Here is a 19,949-nt window from a genome sequence, read left to right on the forward strand (position 1 = left end):
TGCTGGAAAGTTGTTATTCAACCATCATGTTTAAATGAATTTGTTTTGGTTAAAACCGAGTGGTTTGACTAGATGTATCACACCTGTAGTAACCACGTCACATCTGTCTTTAAAATAGGAAAAAGTTATGGTCTGGGCTACCTTCTAAAACTGTTTTGAGTGGGTCTGGGCTGGTCCATAATAGACTGAGAGCTGTTGTGGGGATTGATTCGATAGATCCGTTTGGCTTTAGAGTTATTGGGCCCAAAGGCGAAGGGTGGTAGGTGTTAATACCTTTTGTTCTGGGTAATGAATTCAGTAGGGTTAAACAGTGCTTAGTTCAATAATGGCTCTTTAAGTCACAAAACATTTTCTGGGGGTGGAAGAAGTAAAATTGGGAGTTTTACCAAAGATGAGCAAAGTAAAGCTTTTGGAATTGGCAAGCAAGCTGTAGTTGGGGTTGTTGTCATTTTAAGAAAAGAAGAGATAATTACACCAATAGTTCAGGATTTAAATTTGCTGGAAATGCCATGAGAATCTCTGGAAATGGCTAAAATTCAATTGCAGATGAAACAGCTTGACCATGAAAGAGAACTGCGACAGGTTGAGTTATGGTGAAAAGTAGAGGAAAAAGATTTTTAAAAAAGAGAGAAAAAAAGGAGAAAATTATAGTATTTGGACTTCACAAATTGGCGCTTAGACAGGAAAGGATGGAGGTGAGCGTCAGCTTAGTGTGAAGGATAGTGAGGACGAACAACCCATCATAGCCAAAGGTGGGGATCAACTTAAATATATCAAAGTATTACCTGAATTTGATAAGAAACAGTGTCGTGGCCTTTTTGACCTCAATAAGTGGCCAGTAACCAAGTGGGTTTTGTGGATTCAAACAAAGCTGGTAGTTAGAGCGAGTGAGGCACTTGCATCACTATCAGAGGAGGTATGCGGGGAATATGAGGAGGTGAAGAGAGCCATCCAAAGTGCAGACAATGTTTCAGTAATCAAAGCAGGGGCCCTGATCAAACATACAATGAGTTTGAAAGGATAAAACAAAGCAATTTTGATACGTCGATAAGGAAAAACTAGTCAATGCAAATTGGGGGAACAAATATGCAGAGAGATTGGGGAGACTTGCAGGCGGCATAGGATTGTCATAGTCAGGGATTTTAATTTTGCTCACATAGCGAGGGACTGCTAAAGATTTCAGGGATTAGATGGGGTGGAATTTGTTAAGTGTATTCTGGAAGGTTTCCTCAAACAGTATATACAGGGTCCTACTCAGGAAGGGGCAAAACTTGACATACTCTTGGGAAATAGGGCTGGACAGGTGATGGAGGTGACAATGGGGGAGTACATTTGGACCAGTGACCACAGTTTGATAAATATAAAAATAGTAATGGAGAGGGGAAAAACTGGTCCACAGGTTCATGTCATAAATTAGAGCAAGGTGAATGTTGACCGAATTAGACAGGAGTTTGCAGGGGTTGATTGGAATAGCTTGTTTGCAGGCAAAGGGGCCTCTGGCAAATGGGACGCCTTTAAAAGTGAGATAGCTAGAGTTTAAGATCTATGTGTTCCTGTGAGGGGGGAGGGCAAGGAAGGCAGGAATAGTGAAGTCTGGATGATAAGAGATATTGAGACTTTGACCAGAAAAAAATAGCCATGGCTCAGCTACAGGCAGCTGGGATCTAGGGAATCCCTGGAGGTGTAGAGGGGGATTAGGGGGGTTTATTGAAGAAGGAAATCAGGAGGTTGAAAAGGGGGCATGGGATAGCTTTGGCTGAGGTGATTAGGGTGAATCCAAAGCGATAAGTATATTAGGGTATCAATAATAACTGGAGAGAGAATAGTGGAGAGCCACAAGGATCAGTGCTGGGTCCTCTACTTTTTGTCATTTACATAAATGATTTGGATGCGAGCATAATAGGTACAATTAGTAAGTTTGCAGCTGACACCAAAATTGGAGGTGTAGTGGATAATGAAGAGGGTTTCCTCAGATTACAACTGGATCTGGACCAGATGGGCCAATGGGCTGAGAAGTGGCAGATGAAGTTTAATTCAGATAAATGCGAGGTGCCATTTTGGGAAAGCAAATCTTAGCAGGAATTATACACTTAATGGTAAGGTCGTAGGGAGTATTGCTGAACAGAGATACCTTGCAGTGCAGGTTTATAGCTCCTTGAAAGTGGAGTCGCTGGTAGATAGGATAGTGAAGAAGGCGTTTGGTATGCTTTCCTTTATTGGTCAGAGTATTGAGTACAGGAGTTGGGAGGTCATGCTGCGGCTGTACAGGACAATGGTTAGGCCACTGTTGGAATATTGTGTGCAATTCTGGTCTCCTTCCTATCGGAAAGATTTTATAAATCTTGAAACGGTTCTGAAAAGATTTACAAGGATGTTGCCAGGGTTGCCGGATCTGAGCTACAGGGAGAGGCTGAACAGGCGGGGGCTGTTTTCCCTGGAGCATTGGAGGCTAAGAATGACCTTATAGAGGTGTACAAAATTATGAGGGGCATAGATAGGATAAATAGACAAATTCTTTACCCTGGTGTCGGGGAGTCCAGAACTAGAGGGCATAGGTTTAAGGTGAGAGTGGAAAGATATAAAAGGGTCCTAAGGGGCAATGTTTTCATGCAGAGGGTGGTATGTGCATGGAATGAGCTGCCAGGGGATGTGGTGGAGGCTTAATTGCAACATTTAAGAGGCATTTGGACCAGGAAGGGTTTGGAGGGATATGGGCTGGATGCTGGCAGGTGGAACTAGATTGGGTTGGGATATCTGCTAGGAATGGACCAAAGGGTATGTTTCCATGCTGTACATCTCTATGACTCTATTACTCTTTGAGAATAGGACCCCTCAAGTACCAAAGTGGCCATGCATGTGTAGAACTGCAGGAGTTAGGTGAGGTCTTCAGTGAATATCTCTCCTCTGTGTTTACCGTAGAGAAATATATGAAATCATGGCAAATTGGGCAAGTTATTAGTCATGGAGAGGGTCAAAACTGGTCCACTACTTTAAGTTAGGGACAGTCCATGTCACAGTGAGGAGGTTTTGGATGTATTAGAATGTTTAAAGGTGGATAAATCTCCTGATCCTGTCCAGACATATCCAAGAACACTGCAAGAGGCTACAGAAGAAATTATGGGATATTTTTGCATCATCATTCGCCACGGGTGAGGTCCCGTACGGCTGGAGATTTGTGAATGTTGTGCCCTTATTCAAGAAGGGCTGCTATGAAAACCTGGGAACGAAAGACCAGTAACGTTAACATCTGTCATAAATAAGTTACTTGTGAAGATTCTGAGAGATCAGATATGCATTCACTTGAAAAAGTAGGGTTTAATTAGGAACAATCAGCATTGCTTTGTGCATAGGAGTTCATGCCTCACAAATTTGTCATGAGTTTCTTTTTGAAGTGACAAGAGCAGTACGGTAGACATAGTCTGTGCGGATTTTATGAAGGCCTTTATTAAGGTTCTATATGGTAGGACGTTCTGGAAGGTGGAGCTGGCAAATTACGCAGAAAATTGGTTTGATCGTAGGAATCAGAGGGTAATAGTGGAAGGATGCTTGTTGGACTGGAGGCCTGTGACCAGTGGAATGCCTCAGGGGTCGGTGCTGGGCCCATTACTGTTTGCTATCTATATCCATGATTTGGTTGCGAATGTACAAGGCAGGGTTAGTAAGTCTGCAGATAACACTAAAATAGGCAGTATCATGGACAGTGAGGAAGGTTTGCAGAAATTGCAGCCGAATCTTGATCAGCTGGGGAAGTGGGCTGAGAAATGACAAACGGTGTCTAATGCCAATAATTTAGAGGTCTTGCATTTTCGAAAGTCGAAAAAGGCAGAGGTTTCATGCTGAATGCTAGGGCTTTGAGGAGTATAGTGGAAAAGACGGACCTTGGAAATCAGGTGCATGGTTCCTTGAAAGTGGAATCACAGGGATATAGGTCAATAAAGAACACTTTTTGGACACTGGTCTTCATCAGTCAGGGCATTCATTATAAAAGTTGGGAAGTTATGGGATGAGTGTAGGAGACTGAGGGGGGTGGGATCTTATCGAAATATGTAAGAAGATGAGATGTATGGATGGGGTGAATACATTCAGTCTTTTTCACATGGTTAGGGAATCGTGGACGAGACGGTATCATTTTAAGGTTAGAAGGGAAGAATTTAAGGGAGCCTGAGGGGCTACTATTTTACACAGAGTGTGGAATGCATATGGAATGAACTGCCAGTGGAAGTGGATGAGGGGTTACATCAACAACATTTAAAGGGCATTTAGACAAGTACATGGGTAGGAAAGAATTAGAAGGATATGGGCCAAGTGCAGGGAAGTGGGGTTAGCGTGGATAGACATTTTGATTGGCATGGACCGGTTTGGGCCAAAAGGCTTGTCTCTGCTCTGTCCGGTTCCCTGATTTTATGACTCTTTGACATAAAGAATAGAACAAATAGATGATGCTCTGAGAGAAATTATTATTTTGGAGGAGTTCAACAATCACTTCTTGAGATCGTGAGAACTCGTGTTGAAAACAAAGTGTTAAAACTGTAAGATTAATAGCTGAAATGGCTGATAATTATGAATTGGTTCATAAATCAAAGTTTGTTTCCAAATGCAAGTTCAATCCATGGCAGATAGAAATTGGGGCAAAGAGAAATTCTTATATGGTAGGGGAAAAGTAGATCTCCATGAAGATAATAAAGATGGTATATGTTATGACACAGTCGTGAAGCCCTCTGCTAATTAAACCAAACAGCCAGATGTTTCATGTGAAAACGTATCTTGGATAGAGGGAGTTTGGCTAGCAGTAACTCTGGCTATGATAGTTGGTGTCTAACTCTCTCGCTGGCTAATCCTCAAACTGCTGGCTTCCGTTATACCCCAAACATTGGATGGTCTCATTCGTTCGAAGTTGTCAAACAGTAAAATTAAAATTCGATGAGGTTTTAGTATCTGAGGCGTAATTTAAACTGATTGGTTAAATTCAAACTGTTGTAAAAACGTAACAACCAAAAGTCAGGTATTTTTTTCACAGCCAAATATTGCATTTTTTGAGTTTTCCAGGACACTCTGAGACTGTTAGTCAGTCAGATGACAGGTATCTGCAAGCTCTCAGTGCAAAGCAGCTTTCACTCTCTTTCTTAAAGATATGGTACACGCATTTGTGTACCATATCTTTAAGAAGAAAAATATAAACCATTATAATGAAAAGATGGTTTCATCTTTTTTCTAAATTTTCACTGCATTGTAATGAAATGCATATGTATAAAACATTGATATTTGTTTATCTCTACTATACTTTATCCAGTTAAACCACAATAACACATCTGCTATCACATTCTTACGACCTGCAGCATGAAAACTTTGTAACTTAAAAAGTCTGTAACATAAGACTCCAATGAAATAGTTTCATATTCTTGTCTTTAAATCATTCCAAGAATGTAAGAGGATTGTGATTCATGTACACAACTGTCTCCGAAACATTGTTCATCACATAAACATTAAAATGTTGTAAAACCAGTACCAAACTCAATAGTTCCTTTTTGATGGTAGAGTATTTTCGCTGGTGGGTGTTGAGCTTCTTGTAAAGTAACAAACCGGTTGTTCAATTCTATCATCATCTGCCTTGAGCAATAGAGCTTCAACTCCTATGTCACGAGCATCGATTGCAACTTTGAAGGGTTTCAAAACGTTTGGTGCAGCTAAAACTGGTGCCATGGTTAATACTGCCTTTAAATTGTCGAATGGCTCCTATCATTGTTCTGTCCACTGAAACTTTATGCTCTTCTTCAGTAAATCTGTTAATGGTGCCACTACACTGCTGAGGTTTGGAGCAAACTTCAAGTGGAATCCATTTAGTCTCAAGAATCGAGGCACCTCTTTCTTCAAGGTTGGTCATGGAAATTCCTCGACGGACTTCTTCTTTCCATTCCTTGGGGTCAACCTTCCACGGCAGATGTTATGCCCCAAGAACGTCACCCCTGCCTTCGGAAATCCGGTTCTTTTTTACACTTATCAACGGTTTTCTTTCTCGTAGTCATTCAAAGAGCTCTGCCAACTATACCATGTGATCTTTTCAGGACTCACTAAAGATCATTACATCGTCCAGATAGACTGTGCAGTTTGTTAACGCAGCCACAACTCTGTTCAGGAGTCTTTGGAATGTGCTGAGTGCATTTTTCATTCCAAGGGAATCACTTTGAATTGATATAGCCCATTTGGGGAAAGAAACACAGAGACTTCTTTCACTTTCCCTCATCAAGGTACTTGTCAATAACTATGCAGTAAATCCAACTTTGTGATGTAACTGACTTATACAACTTCCTCGAAACAATCCTCCAATCTTGGCATAGGGTATGAGCCTGATATTGTTATGTTGTTGACCTTCTGATAGTCCACACAAAATCATTCAGTCCTGTCAGGTTTAGGAACTCACACAACCGGTGAACTCCACTCACTCTGACTCGGTTCAATGATATCTTCATTAAGCAGCGCATCCACTTCCATCTGGACCAGCGTGGCTTTGAAAGGATTAAGCCTGTAAGGGTGTTATTTTATCAGAACAGCATTCCCGACATCTACCTCATGCACAATAGCATTTGTCCGCCCCATCTTATTCCTGCATATGTCCACATACTGCTTTAACAAACCTTTCAACTGTGTTTTTTGCTCCTGAGAAAAATAGTGCATTAACCTATCCCACTCCTCAAGGACTTCCCCACCCTTAAACGTCTTTTGAGGCACATAAAACTCCACAACATCTGGATTTGATTCCTCACTCTGCGGTGCAGTATCTAACTTCTGTTTCTCTCATTCCTTCTCTCTATTATAAAAAGATTTCAACATATTCACATGACATTCCTGATGCAGTTTTAATTCTTTCTATCCAGCATCCTTACCAAATGATTTACCTGACTCAACTTTTTCTCGATTTGATAGGGACCACTAAACCAGATTTTGAAGGTATCTCCTAACCCTGGTCACAAAACAAAAATCATCCTCACAGGAAAACACTTGAATTCCAGAGTTTTTTTAAAAACTACCACTTGCTTCGTTCTATGCTGTGCCCTCTTTGGGTGCTGTATAGCTATCTCAGCTACCTGATTAAATCTCTCACTCACCTTCGATACATAATCCAAATGTGAGATCTCTGGGTTTGGTCATGTCAATTTCTCTTTAATTCATTTCAAAGAGCCTTGCAATTCATGTCCGATTATTAACTCAAAAGGAGCAAACTGAGTAGATTCGTTTAGGCATCTCTCATGTCAAACAATACAAATATAATCTCTTTACCCAATCAGTGGGGTAATCTTGACAGTATGCTCTCAACATGGTCTTTAGGGTCTCTTGCTAAAAATGTGTTGCTGGAAAAGCGCAGCAGGTCAGGCAGCATCCAAGGAACAGGAGAATTGACGTTTTGGGCATGAGCCCTCCTTCAGGAAGGGCTCATGCCCGAAACGTCGATTCTCCTGCTCCTTGGATGCTGCCTGACCTGCTGCACTTTTCCAGCAACACATTTTCAGCTCTGATCTCCAGCATCTGCAGTCCTCACTTTCTCCTCTTTAGGGTCTCTTGCCAACTCTCTGAAGCTCCCTGGGATTCAGGAGTGAACGCACTTGATTTAACGTGCTGTGTGCTTTTGCTATCCATAATATACTTAAACAGTCTGACAGTAAAATTAGATCCTTAATCGGACTGAATCTCTCTGGGTTGCCAATAACGCGTGAAGAAAGCTATTAACTCTTCTACCACCCTTTTTGCCTTATACTCCGTAATGGAATTGCCTCTGGAAACCTGGTAGACACATCCATTATGGTTAACAAGTACTGGTTCCCACATTTTGTTCTCTTGAGGGGACCTGCACAATCAATATAACCCACGTGAAAGGTTCTTCAAATGCGGAAATTGGCTACAAAGGTTCTGGTTTTATTACCGCCTTTGTCTTACCTACCATTTGGCTGCCTGGAAGACTTCCTTTCTGTATGCTACCGGCAAAACTATTTCGTGGACGTCTGCCTATTTCACCTCTGCACTATGCCATTATCTCCATTTCTGCCTTTGGATTCTATCTTTAAGATAATAAACGCCAGGTATATTCTCTGCCTCCTTTTCTGAGTACGCATCAACATATATGTATTTTATTGCTTCGTCTGTCAGTGGTACGTCCATTAGCCTTTTAGGACGAAAGACTTCACCCTGACCCTGTGCCTGTTCAATTTTTTCATGCATCAGTACGTCAAACGGAGTGTCCGCTAACTGAACCTCAATATCTTCATGTTTCTCTTTAGTTTTTGCTTTTTGCTGTGATTTATGGTAGTGGGATCTGGTTACACAGTCTGGGGGGGAAAATACCAGGGTGTTTTTATTTTAACTGCTCCGTTCCTTGGTCTTCTTTGGGCTTTCCTACAACAAGGGGTGTGTCTCCCACCTTGGATCCTGCTAAATCGTTCCTAAGAACAAACTGAATTCCTGGAACTGACACTCTGTCAATCACTCCCACTGTTACTTCCCTTGTCTTGAGTTGGCACTCCAACTTGACCTTACATAGCAGAATGCCATATTTCTGTCCATCTATCCAAAAAATTACTCTCTCAGGTAACAGTTCATAAAGAGTGCCAACACGTTCATCTCTTCCTATTATAGACTGGTTAGATCCTGCATCGCTCAAAATTATAACTTATTTCCTTCTCCCCCGTTCTTTCTGAGTAAACTTTACCCACAGAGGTGAATTTTTTTTTGTAGAGATCAGGTGATACCTCCATATCCAGTCCCTGCCGAGGCTGTGGACTCTACTGCAGTTCCTCGACTTTTCTTGTGTTTTCCTTCACTAATGCCACTGGCTTAGCTTCAATCACCACGTCTTTTCCTTTCTTTAACAACCAGCACTGTGACTTTACGTGTCCCACCTTCTGGCAGTGAAAGTGTCTTTGCCAATGCCTTTCTGAAAGAACTGGCACTGTAATTTTATGTGTCCCATTCCATTACAGTGAAAACTCCAGCGGCCTTTCACCTCCTTTCCACCCTCTTCAACTTCTTTAACCTGTGGTAAACAATTAACAGTGCTCTCTACTCTTTTTTTTTGTAGTGTAGGATCGTCCCTTCTCCCAATTTCTATTCCTCATAGGATGAAATTCTTGCTGGAAGCTAACGTATGCTTTATGTACCAATGTATATTCAATTAACTTTCCTGCTGCTTTTCTTACTTCTTGAACTTTCTGTTCATCCACGTGAATTCTTATCATCTCTGGAAGAGAGTTTTTAAACTCCTCCAGCAGAATAAGAGCCTAACAGGTCTTTTCTATTTTTAAGGCCCACACCCATCTATCAAAATGATCATGTTAAACACAACATAGGTCTGATCTGTTTCCTTCTTTGTGTTTCTGAATCTGAAGTCTGTACACTTCTGGTACCAATTTATAAACACTCAAAATAGCCTGTTTGACAATCTTTGAACCCTTCATCTGACAGCGCTGCGAAAACCTCACCAGCTCTGCCGAACAATTGAGTCTGAACTGGCATTAGCCACAAGTCATAGAGTCATCGAGAAATACACCCTTAAGTCCAAATCGTCCATGTCGTCAGGATATCCTCACCGAACTTAATTCCATTATCTAGCGCTTCGTCCCTATTCCTCGAACCCCTTCCTATTCATGCACCCATCCAAGTGCCTTTTATATGGTGCACCTTTACCAGCTTCCACCACTTCCTCGGGCAGCTCATTCCACACAGGCACCACTCTCTGCGTGAAAAGGGTGCTCCTTATGTCTCTTTTATATGTTTTGCCTCTGACTTTAGACCTATGCCCTCTAGTTCTGGACTCGCCCCATACCAAATAAAAGAGTTTGTTGATTTACCCTATACATGCCCCTCATGATTTTATAAACCTCTGCAATGTTACCCCTCAGCCTCCGCACTCCTAGGAAAACTGCCCCAGCCTATTCAGACTCTCTCCATAACTCAAGTCCTACAACCCTGGCAACATCCTTGGAAATCCTTTCTGAACCTTTTCAAGTTTCACAATATCCTTCCGATAGAAAGGAGACCAGAGCTGTATGCAATATTCCAAAAGTAGCCTTACCAACATCCTGTCCAGCCACAACATAACCTCTGAACTCCTTTACTCATTACTCTAGTCAATAAAGGAAAGCATACCAAACATCTTCTTCATTCACCTATCTACCTGAGACTCATTGTTACTTATTGAAAATAACTCAATCAAGTTCATGAGACGTGATTTCCTGCACACAAAATCATGCTGACTATCCCTCATCGGTTCTTGCCTTTCCAAATACATGTAAATCCTGTCTCTCAGGATTCCCTCCAACAACTTGCCCACCACTGACGTCAGGCTCAATGGTCTGTCGTTCCCTGTCTTTTCCTCACTACCTTTCTTAAACTGTGGCACCACGGTAGCCAACCTCCATTCTTCCAGCACCTCACCTGTGAGTATCGATGTTGCAAGGGTCCCAGTAATCACTTCCCGAGCTTCTCACAGAGTTTCAGGTACACCTGATCAGGTTCTAGTGTTTTATCCACTTTTATGCATTTCAAGACATCCCGCATTTCCTCCTCTGTAATGTAATCTTTAACTCTAAACGTGGAAATTAAACAACAACTTTTTACAATTCTAAGCCTCCTTCCTCTTAAAGGTGTATTATCTACCTCCAATTCTATAACAATATACTGATCCAGCAAAAGCTCCTATTAAAATTACATCAACTTAAGTTCAACTCTAGACAGTGGAAGGAGACTAGAATTGCATGCAAGATTCCAACAGTGGCTTAACCAATGTCCTATACAGCCGCAACATGACCTCTCAACTCCTGTACTCAATACTCTGACCAATAAAAGAAAGCATACCAAACACGTTCTTCACTATCCTATCTACCTGCGGATCCACTTTGAAGGAGCTATAAACCTGCACTCCAAGATCTCTTTGTTCAGCAACATTCTCTAGGAACTTACCATTAAGTGTATAAGTCCTGCTAAGATTTGCTTTCCCAACAGTTGCTCAAAGTCTTCACTGCATACAGACTATTCACAGAGATGCAATCAGATCAAGCGTCAAATTTTACATCAAAATTATTCATGGAAGTTATGGATAGATTCGGAATAAAGCAATTAAAATCACGTGCATACAATCCAGAATTGCAGGGAGCATTAGAAAGCTGGCATCAGATATTAAAGACCAGGCTTGGGGCTATACTTAAGACTATCCAGATGATTGGGATAGGAGCTTCCATTTGTGCTTCTTGACATCAGAGAAGCACCAAATGAATCGACCAAATTCATGCATTTAAATTAGTTTTTGAGGCATGAAGTGAGAGTACCACAGAAATTAATAAAGGAGAAATTGGTGAGTCGGAGTTCTGATTCCACATATTTGGGCTACGTGTTAAATTTTGGGGAACAGTTAAATAGAGCAAGGCTCGACAGCACTTCAAAATATCACAGTATACGACAAAATAGGAAACAGACAAGTAAACAAAAACTTGTACTTTTGCGAACGGAGATAAGGTGTTAGTGATGATTTCAGTTATAGCTGAAACTTTAAAATCGTGGTTTAGTTAGTCTTAAGTTGAAAGGGGATTGAGTGAGATTAATTATTTGATAAGGACTCCAGACAGAGAAAAAAAAAATCAGAGAGAGAGTGTCACATGAATCTGCTCAAAAGCTGTTTTGACAGGGAAGGAAAGCAAAAGGAATGTTGCTACTGATTACAACACAAAGTGAAGAGCCAGGTTCACAGGATTCTGAATTAAACATTCCTCAAATTAAATGGGACAATTGAGAAGATGTCAAAAATTGGGATAAATGATTGAGTTACCTTCTCGAGGAAAGTTGAAATGACCTGAAACGGTTGTTGTTATTGGATAGAGAGATCTGTGGAAATAAGGTGGGAAGGACTAATCTAAGTTAGAATGATGTGGATATAGTAAATGCTGTTCCAATTCTGCAAGATCATTTATGAACATAACCCTCGAAAGTTGGCATGGTTTCAAAATAAGATTGAACACTTGCTCCAAGATAACATAATTGAACTGAGTTGTAGTGACTGGAGCTAACCCATTGTTATGATGCAAACATTAGATGGTACCCAGTGATTATATGGAGGCTACCGCAAAGTCAGTGAAGTTAGAAAATCATATTCATATCTGATTCCGTGTTTGGAAGTCTGTATTGAGAAGGTGCGACAAGCAACCTATATTTCTAGGTTAGACTTACTCTGAGGATACTGACAGGCACCCTTATCCGAAACAGCAAAGACAATTTTGGCTTTTGTAACGCCGAATGGACTGCATCAATTTAAAATCATGCCATTTGGTCTGAAAAATGCGCTAGCTACGTTTCAAAGATTAACCAATAAAGTCCTTATCCAATGTGCGGTGAATATCGATGATCTGGTGTTTTTTTAGTCATATGTGAAAGGGACATTTGTAGCTTTTATCGGAAATATTTGATTGACTTCAGGAAACAGGCTTGGTGATAAACCTAGCTAAGAGTGTATTCACCAAAGCCCAAGTCTTGTTCCTGGGCCATGTTATTGGTCATAGACAGATGGCCACAAGGAATGGGAAGACAAAGGCTACTGGGGAGTTTCCCATACTATTGACAAAGAGAGCAGTAGAATGATTCCTGGGACTGAGTGGGTTTTGCCAGAAAATCACATCAAATTTCAGTAGTGCCGCTACTCCACTTACTGAATTGCTGAACACATGCAGGAAATTTCATTGAATGCAGACTGTCAGAAGGCATTTGACAGCCTGAAAGCTGTGTTAACCACTGGCTCAGCATTAACTACAACTAATACGATAAAGCCGTTCACGGTGGCTATCAATGCGAGTGATGTGGGTGTTGGTGCTGTGCTCATCATGTTACATGTGTCAATCAACCCCATCTCCTACATTTCTCCTGAAAATGAAACTACTCCTCCTTCCACAACATGCCCGCGCAATGAAAACTCCTCATCTATAAACGTACTCTTGAATCTTTTCGCTGTACTATATCGTGTCTATATATTAATAGAATCCCTAAAACATGGAAGCCAGCCATTCGGCACATCATGTCCTCAGCGATCCTCCAGAGACCATCCCACCCCGACCCAAACCCCTTCCCTATTACCCTGTTTTTCCAGTGACTAATTGACCCAGCCTGCACATTCCTGGACACTATTGGTAATTTAGCATGGCCAGTCAACCTAATTTGCACATATTTGGATTGTGGACATAAAACAGAGCACCCGAAGGAACCCAGGCATACATGGGGAGAATGCGCAAACTCCAACTGAGTTGCCTGAGGGTGGAATTAAACTCAGCTCCCTGGTGCTGTGAGGTAGCAGTGCTAACCACTGAGCCACCAAGATGCCCAAAACTGTTTGCAGCACTCAAAGTTACGCCTTATGAAATTTCTACAGAGGTTTCAAATCCTGCTGATTTGATTTGGTTTGAATTATTGTCACATGTACCTCAATACAGTGAAAAGCTGTGTTTGCGAGCAGTACAGGCAGATCATAGTAAGCAAGGTCACAGATCATAGAGTGAGAAAAGCATACTTAGACAGAGTAAGGCTTTTAGGTTACATCACAAAGGATGTGTATGAGGCAAGATCAACATTAACAAGATCAGTAATATTTGAAGTTAAAGAATCCACTCATCAGTCTAATAACGGCCAGGAAGAAACTGTTCCGGGACCTGTCGGTGCGTGTGTTCAGCTTTCTGGAATTTCTGTTTGTTATAAGAGATTGTAGGAGATCATTACTGGGTTGCGATTACCAGTGATGATGTTGGCTTTCTTGCTTTTCCATTCGGTGATGTGTTATAATTGTGTGCTTTCTTCTCTTATTGCCTCTTTACATTCTTTCTAACGAACTTAATTGTGTTAAACCTCTGTGTGCTACATTCCAGGTGTCATTTGTTGGCTTATTCCACAAACCTCTCCAGGTCCTTATAAAATTCTGAACTATCTTACTCCTTGTTCATAAAGATTTGCTAGTTTCATGTTATTGCAAATTGTAAAGTTGTGCAATTTATACCAAGGCTTTATCTACCTGTAGAATATCACTATGAACCTTTTTCCAGTCCAAATTTTTTAAAAAATGTGAACGTTTAATCCATAATTTCGCCAATTTGCTCTAGAGCCTATTGTGAAGGACGTTTTCAAATACATTTTTGAACTGCATGTGGAGCACATCAAGCGAATTAGTTCAGCATCACCTTTGTTAGCCATACCAAGTGGGTGTGCGTGATTAACCCTGAACAATTCTCTGATGGTTTCTTGCATTAGTCAATAATTCTCCATGCTGTGAGGGCTCATCTTCCATACAATGCTGCAATTGTAATTTGCAACTAATCGCAGGTGAATTTGGTTGAATTATGTCAATGAAAGTTATGTGTCTTAAGCTTCATTAATTGATATTGCTGATCTGAGCAGAATTTTAAAAAATGTTGTTCCGGTCATCCTTTGTGGAACATGTTAACATTAATGTCCACATCAGCAGACAACGTGTGGTATGGAATTTATGGATCTGTGATATCATTGAAAACATTGCGGAATGTCCGTTATAAATCAAGTGAATGACAGCCTCCAAATTAGAGAATGGGCAAAACATAGTCTTACAGTAATAGAAAATCTTAACTACATAAAGAAATTACTAAGCCCATCTGATCTGTGGCTCTGGAAAATGAGCCTTCCTGTCTACATTCATGTTATAGCATATGGTCCATAAATGCACAAGCTAAGGCACTTAATGTACATACCAAACATGTTTGAAATTATTTGAGTGTTCCAGCCTCTACTATTTCATGCAGTCAGCGTCCTGAATGTCCCATGCCACTTTGCTGCCTTAACTTATCTCGAAGTGTTCCACTTACTCAGTTTCCTCCGAAGCTTGATAAACACTTCCCATTTATTGTATCCAGGCCGTGATACTTAAGTGCTTCTCAAATAAAAAATTCCCTCAATCTCTCCGACACCACTTGAACAACTCCTGCCAAGCCAATACTGTGTTTGTATAATCTTGGCAACATCCGTCAAAACCCAATTAACCAACATATTCTGTCTGTATTAAGGTGACCAACTGTTCTGCCATTGGATGCATGCATGTGCGTTTGTGTGTTGTTATTCCATCTGTCATTGGCATTAATTCCAAATTGCTAACATTAGCTGAGATCACATTGACCACTCTTCACCAGGAATTTTGGAAATAAAATGACATTCACGAGAATTCACATCAAAATATGATTAAAACTGTGTACGGATAATGTGCTATCATTACATGTGCGATAATTGCACAGGATCCAATCTGCTACCAACTCATGATATAATCTCCAATGGTGGAAATACTGGCATATGAGGAAAAAAAGTAAACGCTATTATTGCTTGTGTGGAGCGAGATAACTGTTTCGAATAGGTGGTTCATCCTGCGTTGCTGAGTAGGCCATTTCTAAACTTTGTTTCTGGAGGCATTCTAACATTGTTGTCTTACTGACTCATAAAGCGAGAGAGAGAAAAGGGTGTTTCACTCTTCCATAGCATCTCCTTGTAAGCAAGTAATGCATCTGTGAAATAAATTGAGGGTGGCAATGTAGGTGTTGAAACAGACACTGTGCACCCAATGTCCCAAAAAGTCAGTAGTGTGGTAGTGTGATGATCATCTATTTTCTTAATGGTGATGGAATCAAAAGTAAATTGAACAGTACAGTAGGGATAACTCCCTTTCAGTTCTTTGAAATAGTAAAATTGGATGCTATGTATGGAACTGAGATGGCAGAAAGGTCTTCAATTCTACACCACAGGGGAATGTGAGAGAATATTCGGTTGGAAATTCAGATAATCATTGTCATTGCATATAGGGATCGGGAAGACACGAATAAACCGAACTCGAGGCAATATTACGAAGTTGAAGGCATGTACTGTACATTTAAGAGAGCACGAAGGCTGTTTTGGCACTGAGAGTTTGTAGTCAACTATCATCTGACTGATTGGCAGCCAAAGGCTACGCTGGAAAATTGAAAGATGTAACATATTACTGTAACCTAGATACATGAGTTGTGTTCATGGCAGTTTGAATTTAACCAATCTGTTTAAATTGTGTCCCAAGATACTAAAACCCAATCGAAATTGAATTTTACTAGTTGGACAACATTGACCTAATGAGATGATCTGATGTTTTGGGACATAAAAATCAGGCATTTTGGACAGTTAGCAGGGCAAGGGCACCACATGTCATTATCAGACGGACTGCCCAAACAACCTCTCTCTAAAATATACTTTGTTCATATGAAACATCTGTGCAGCAGAAAACCAAAGACGTCCCAGAGAGGTCAACAAAGAGAGAAAGATGACAGCTGCTGTCTGGTTTTAAAAGTTGATTCGCTGTAAATTTATTAGGGGATTTATTAGATCAGTATATTCTTATAGAGTGGGAGGTAGATAACAAACCTTGAAGACAAAGGAGGCTGAGAGTTGGAAATAGCTGTTGCTTAATTTTCAGTTTTGGAGTTAATGGATACAATTATTATTTTTTCTTTAAATAATGGAATTTTGGGGAGTTCCTCTATTACTCATACTTTCCAAGAATGCCAGGCGAGGTGAGCTTTTCTTGTGTTTGGTTTCATTGGCAGAAAGATTCACGATCATGTCACAACAGTCATCAGTGCCTGAGCTGCAGTTGCAGATGCATTGAGAATTCAGACTGATTCCATGTCTCTCAGAAATTATTTGCACCGACAACACAGGTACTGACTGTAGACTTTGAGTTGAATCCGACCCCAGAATTGTTCTATTATTCTGAAATTTCCAACACAAAAATCAAAACATACAATACACCGAAAACTTGAAAGTAATCCAAAGAAATTTTGAACATACTGACTCATCGCCTTAAAGTACTCTTTTTCAGACTACGGGTTATGATGCACGAATATTCCTGACGTTATGGCAATGTTTGCAACGATTAATCAACGGGAAGATACCAATCAGTTACAAGTAATCAATGGTTTTCGAAATTTGAAGGCTGTGGAACTCCGAGGAGATTAAAGCAATGCGTTGTTTGAATACTAATTTCCTCTTGTTAAGTAGGAATGGCGATAAAATGGAGAAATATCAGTTACTGTGTAGGGTGGTAGGCTGTTGAATATTGGCGGATCTGGTATTGTGCCTTCCCTCATGTTTCCCTCATATCCATTGGTAAGAAACAGTTACCACTGCGATTTGCCCTTTGAGGGTAATCTGAAACTCAACACAGTTTAATAATCTCAGGATGTTGGAGAGAATTTCTAAAACAAGATGGAGGATGAACTAGTGTTGATCAATGTTGCAGCTGCCTCTGAAAATCACTTCAGAAATTTCTGATTACTAATAATGATTGTTCATTTTTCTTTGTCTTGACACATTCAAAAACGATGTTCTGTTCTCAAGGAAAATAAAGCATAATCGTTGCAAAATATTAATGCATTTGTTGCATAGTTTGGGTTTTCCATTACCATACCAGCCTCCACATGCTCAGGAAATGTCATAATAGAAGATCAACTGCATGGAAAGGGGCATATTGATGACTCTCACTTCATGGGAACATCGAACAATAAGAATTTACAGGGCAACTGTAATAGGTATCGTTCCAATGATCTAGATTAGATTAGATTACTTTACAGCGTGGAAACAGGCCCTTCGGCCCAACAAGTCCACACCGACCCGCCGAAGCGTAACCCACCCATACCCCTACATTTACCCCTTACCTAACACTACAGGCAATTTAGCATGGCCAATTCACCTGACCTGCACATCTTTGGACTGTGGGAGGAAACCGGAGCACCCGGAGGAAACCCACGCAGACACGGGGAGAACGTGCAAACTCCACACAGTCAGTCGCCTGAGGCGGGAATTGAACCCGGGTCTCTGGCGCTGGGAGGCAGCAGTGCTAACCACTGTGCCACCGTGCCGTCCATCTACACTGACTTTGCTGTGATTTAAATAAATTGACTGAACATATATTGAGAGTTGAGTCCTGTATAAAGGAGACACATATTCCAAGTATTGAAACCATTCTATCTGAATCCACGCATATACCCGCTCTCTGTCTTTGAGCTGCGAATGATCATGAGTACCATTGGGCTATCTCCAAGTTACTATTGCTGAGGTTCAATTCATCAGTGCCTTACATTCTAGGTATTTGAAAATTAAGGATTTCGGGAAGGACTGAAGGTGACAGACTGACACAAATGGAACAAGAACCTGCTCAAGCAATGAAGTCAAAAATAGAACATTTAGAATTTAGTATAGTATTCCTTTTTTCACACCGAGGCAGAGAGAAATTCACCTATACATCTGTCCATTCATCCAAGCATGCAGTCAGTATTTTGTCAATACGTATTCTGTCCGTGCCTGTCTGACGGTGTAAATGTCTATCTATCCATCTCTCTGTCTGTCTATTTATCTGTCTCTCTGTCTATCTATCTATCTATCTATCTATCTATCTATCTATCTATCTATCTATCTATCTATCTATCTATCTATCTATCTATCTATCTATCTATCTATCTATCTATCTATCTATCTATCTATCTATCTATCTATCTATCTATCTATCTATCTATCTATCTATCTATCTATCTATCTATCTATCTATCTATCTATCTATCTATCTATCTATCTATCTATCTATCTATCTATCTATCTATCTATCTATCTATCTATCTATCTATCTATCTATCTGTCTATTTATCTGTCTATCTATCTATCTATCTATCTATCTATCTATCTATCTATCTATCTATCTATCTATCTATCTATCTATCTATCTATCTATCTATCTATCTATCTATCTATCTATCTATCTATCTATCTATCTATCTATCTATCTATCTATCTATCTATCTATCTATCTATCTATCTATCTATCTATCTATCTATCTATCTATCTATCTATCTATCTATCTATATATCTATATATCTGACTATCTATATATCTGACTATCTATCTAAGTTTACAAAATAGAATTGGCTTGAATTTGCAGAGCTTCTCGAAAACTTATCGATTCATGCGTCTCATTTAAACAGAGGGACCCTTCATATATGGCTAGCAGTGATATAGAGTGGCGTTTAATTGTGCTGATTACCATGAGTTAATAGTGCGTGTCATAGCTGCCAAGGGACAGATAAATGATCTATTTGCGCCCTGTATCAGTGGCATTTCTTCTTGTGATTGGCTATAATTTACGACACACTCAATAGTAGTGTCTGATCGACAACTCGTCCCCACACAGCAATGATATGGAAGCTGAGAAACTTTCTTTCTTATTCACGGACCCATTTTAATTTATTAAATTCCCTTTCAAAGCTTCACCTGAATTTCACTGTTCATTCAATGTTTAGCGATCAGGCAGGCGATTTTCCAACACTGCACAGTTTCAAGGGCAGCCTTAGGGTCGGAAAAAGTGAGGATTGCAAATGCTGGAGATCATGGTCGAGAGTGTGGTGCTGGAAAAGCGCAGCATGTCAGGCACCAGCCGAGAAGCAGGAGAATCGAGGTTTCGGGCATAAGGCCTTCATCAGGAATTTCAAAAACCTCGATTCTCCTGCTCGTCGAATGCTGCCTGACACGGTCTTAGGATCGGAAAAAAATTGAGAAATGCAGAGAAACATTCTGTAATGTGAGGAGATTGTTCACCTCACAAGGTCTGGAAGGTAGAGTGACGTGCACCCACATTGTTAACAGAATCACTTTGGACATCATCCGAATTAAGTTGCCTAATTAGAATTTAGAAACCTCTGCCATAAATTATAATTTAGTTTGGCAGTGTGTTAGAGACTTGGACTTTCTGCAAAAAACAAACATGTTTCCAGTATTTGTATTCGCTGATAATGTCATTGAAGTTTTTGATTGTTATAACCAGTCGAGTAATAGTAGAAATATTGTGAATGCATTTCCAATTGATTAAATGCAAAATTGATAACTATGATCTGCACCATAC

Source organism: Chiloscyllium plagiosum, unplaced genomic scaffold (genome assembly GCF_037043375.1).
Source record: "Chiloscyllium plagiosum isolate Xiang-an unplaced genomic scaffold, Cpla_swu_hap1 HiC_scaffold_45, whole genome shotgun sequence".
Lineage (NCBI taxonomy): Eukaryota > Metazoa > Chordata > Chondrichthyes > Orectolobiformes > Hemiscylliidae > Chiloscyllium > Chiloscyllium plagiosum.